The sequence below is a fragment of the Arachis ipaensis genome, chromosome B01 (assembly GCF_000816755.2).
Source record: "Arachis ipaensis cultivar K30076 chromosome B01, Araip1.1, whole genome shotgun sequence".
NCBI lineage: Eukaryota > Viridiplantae > Streptophyta > Magnoliopsida > Fabales > Fabaceae > Arachis > Arachis ipaensis.
The window spans coordinates 106,331,239-106,335,594 of record NC_029785.2 but is presented as its reverse complement, the minus strand read 5'-3'; positions in this window follow the sequence as shown (position 1 = coordinate 106,335,594).

The following is a 4,356-nucleotide window of genomic DNA, read 5'->3' as shown; positions in this document are numbered from 1 at the left end:
ATTTCGAATGCATGAATATGTGACAAAAGATAGTTAATGGGTAGTTACATTTTATATTCTGATTACATAGATTGTCTTAAGTTAGATGGGAAGTTTAGGTTAATCAAGGATTTAGATTTTAGTCCACTTGACCAAATACAATCGTACCTTGACCCTAACCCCATTACAACCCATAAAAGACCTCTTGATATATGTATTCATGCATTGAATCTCTGTTGATTGGTAGAAGAAGAGCAAGTCTTAGAAAGCAAGGTTAGTAGAGAATTGAGAAAATCGAATCTTAAACACTTGAGTGATTAGAGTGTATATACTTCCGGTGAGGGTTCGATGCTCGATTCTATGTTCCCGGCTTTCATGAGCTTTCTTCTTACAAGTTTACTTATGCTTTATTGTGTGATTTGAATTAGTGGAATCCAGTTTATGTTTGTCTTGGAGAAATTATTTACTTTTAACCAAGTAGGTAGAAGCATTTTTGCATGTAGTTGCATTCATATAGATAGGTTGCATTTAATAAGTCTTACCATTTCTCTTCACTCTTATGGTTCTCTTGATCTTAGCATAAGGACATGCTAATATTTAAGCGTGGGGAGATTTGATAAACCGCTATTTTACGGTTTATCTTATGCTTAATTTAGTGGATTCTATCCACTAAACTCACACTTATTCATAGAATTCGCATGTTTTACATTTTCCTTCCTAATTTTGTGCTATGATTGAAAACATGCTTCTTTGGCCTTAAATTTGCTAGTTTTAATCCTCTCTTATTACCATTCGATGTCGTGATATGTTTGTTAAGTGTTTTTAGGAGAAATTGAAATAATTGCTGAGCTGTCAAGCCTGACCTCTTCGTACTAAATCGATCATAACTTGAGCTACAGAGGTTCGAATGAGGCGGTTCCAGTTGTGTTGGAAAGTTAACATCCGGGACTTCAATATGATATACAATTTGCTATAGTTGACATGCAGTTAGGCAACACGCACGTGTGAATCACGCGTACACGTGACCTTGCGAAAGTTCAGCGACGCGTACGCGTGATAGAGCCACGTGCTGCACGAATCAGAAAATGCTGGGGGCAATTTCTGGGCTATTTTTGGCCCAGTTTCAAGCCCAAAAATACTGATTAGAGGCTGCAGAGTGGAGTTGGAAGGCGGAATCAATCATTCACACTTTCATACACAATTAATTAGGTTTTAGATGTAGTTTTCTAGAGAGAGAGGCTCTCTCCTCTCTCTAGGTTTTAGGTTTTAGTTTATCTCTTCTCTAATTCAGATTTCCATCTTGTTTTGTTTTGGTTTCTATTCCACATTCTATTATTCTAGTATCTTAGTTTATTTTCTCTTCTTGTTTTTTCCTATTTTCCCAATTTAGTTTATGAACTTCTCATGTTAGATTTTATTTCTTACTAATGCAATTTGAGGTATTTCATGTTTATTACTTATTTCTTCAATTGTTATTATTGATGCCTTGCAATTATTGGTTTAGATTTAACATCCTCTTATTGCTTCTCTATGTTTTTATTTTGTGCCTTCCAAGTGTTTGATAAAATGCTTGGTAAGATTTTGCATTATATTTTCCTATTTTTAACTTGGATTTATTAATTGGAGACTCTTGAATTGTCAAAGCCTTTTGTTGGTTGGTGATTGAGACTTGCTAGTTGGCTTAGGCTTCACTAAATCTAGTCTTTGATTAGGACTTGTGAACCTAAGTTGAATTACTTACTTGACTTACCTTCAATTGTTCGAGGTTAACTAAGTAAGAGCAAAAAGGCAATTACCATCACAAGTGACTATGATAATGGGGATAGGAATTCCAATTTTCAACCCTTGCTAGGACTTTTTCTTAGTTGTTATTTTATTTCCTTGTTATTTACATTACTTGTCTCTTTTTACAAAAACCCCAAAAATATACTTTTCCATAACCAATTATAAGTACACCTCCCTGCAATTTCTTGAGAGACGACTCGAGGTTTAAATACTTCGGTTGATTTTTATTGGGTTTGCTTAAGTGACAAACAAATTAAATTTGATTGAGGTTTAATTGTCGATTTAGAACTATACTTGCAACGCCATTCTTTTTGTGAAATTCTTTACCGACGATTTTTCTCCCATCAGGCACCGAGTCAAGTTCGAGAAGGAAGGGGTATGTACGGTGTGATTGCTTGCTATTTGAGTTCTAGGGCATTATGTGCTGTCATTTACTGACTGTACTTCAACTGGAGAGAGTTTTAGGTGTCCTTAATGGGTATTTGCTTCGGAGGTGGACCATAGATAGCCACACATATAATGTTATGTCCATCTTCAGGACCATTTCAGCAAGGTTGTGAAAGTAGTTGTATACTCTGAGCAGTATAGCAACCTCCTGCACAACTTGCTCAAGGAGTTCCATGCCGGTCTTTTTCGAAACATTTCTTGCAGTGACTATGATGCATCCTTTAATCATGGTGGAAAAGGAGTAAACAAGTGTAGTAGAGTTGAAACCGAGGCCAATCTCATTATTCGTAGTCCCGTGAGGGTTAAACGGAAGGGCCGCCCCCCGAAGAATAGAAAGATTTCGACTTTGAATGTGATTCTGTAAAATTCAAGAAGCGTTCACTAAAGACGCGTGTGGAATTTAATTTCGACAATTAGGGGCGTAACAATGTCAGGAAGCGACGGAAAAATATATCGGCAATGGACGTCAAGCAGATAAGTTATCTTTGAAGTTTCTAACTCAGTTGTTTCCATATTTTGGCTAGTATAGTAACTGAATAATAACTTTAGTTGTTTTCCAATGTGGTTCTGACCAAGGCGAGTTCGATGCTCCCTGCAACAACATCGTATTGAAGTCGTCATAATGTGCTTCGATGTATGACTCTCAATTGTTGTGTGATGAGTTTTTTAGAATAGAACATACCAATGGGTTACTAAGTGGATGTATACACTTATGGTGACTCATCGGTATTTGTGGCACTGTAATATATTTTAATTGTTAGAACTCTTTAATAGATTGTTCATGTCGAAAGCAAGTAATACTTGTTGTGACAAACTTGACATAAGGCGCTGGTTGTGCTGCCGATATTGTTGTGACAAATTTTTTTATTTTTGATGATTCTTCGTTGTTGTTGTGTTAGACTAATTATTTACTCTTCTTCCTGGTTTTTTGTTATGCATGTATGTTTTGCAATTTCAGTTAAGAGAAACCTGAAAAACTGTAGCAGACACGAGGCTCTAAATTGTTATTCTATTAATAATAAATAAAATAGAGAAGTCTTGAGAAACCATTGAGTTATCACTATATGATCTCAATGTTGAGTTCAAGCTATGAAAACAGCCACTAATATACTTATTATGTTAATTGCGTACATTACAATGATATACGTTAACACTTTCATATTTTTTTAGTAGTTACCTCTAAACATTCATAACTCAACTAATGCATCTAGTTTTAGGGTTACTTCTTATATATTGATAATTGGCCCCTGTATTATATCTAACATACAGAATAGCTTCCTTACAATATGGTGTAAACAAAAAATAAAAGTAGATTAACAAATAATCAGAAACCATAATGCAATGCATAACATTAGAGTTACTCAGCTACTTCTACTTTTTTATACAGCCAGGAATATAAAAGAACCAACATAACCAAACCAACAAGAACCATAACAAAACCAAAAACACCTAAACATGTAAACAAGGTACCATAAATTCTAAATGTGTCACATATAACACTAAACTCTGATGCTGCAGCCACCAATACAGACAAAGAATACAACAATAAGAGACACAACATTGAGATAATAGGCATTCTAAATCCCAAAGACCAAGCCACCATCACTATATTTGCAAAGCTCACTATGAACATTCCGGTCCATATCATCGCCGGTAAGAACTTTGTAGATGCTTGAAACAAGCTCAGCTGTATCTTTGACAGGGACGGATTCAAGGGGGCAAGTAGTGGCCTTGGCCCCCCAACAAATTTTAAAAGCTAATATACTATTATAATAGATATTTTGTATAGAATAAAATTTAATAATGAGTGATAGTAAAAAGAGTTATTATTCTTGTTAATGAGCTATAGTTTAAATGTCATAGTCTCTCCATACTCAATTAAGAGGTCACGGATTCGGGTCTCTCTATTTTTGATAAAAAAAAAGAGTTATTATTCTTTATGTAATAGGGTTTAAATTTTTCTACATATATTTATATTATTTGTATTTTTTATTTATTTCGGATTTTTTTTTATAATTCTTTTATTTGACAAGTATTTATTAAATTTTTAAATTAAAAAATTAATTATAGTTATATCTATTATCAAATATATAGCATTATATTTGATTATACAATATTTTAATTTTCGGCCCATCCACTCTTAGA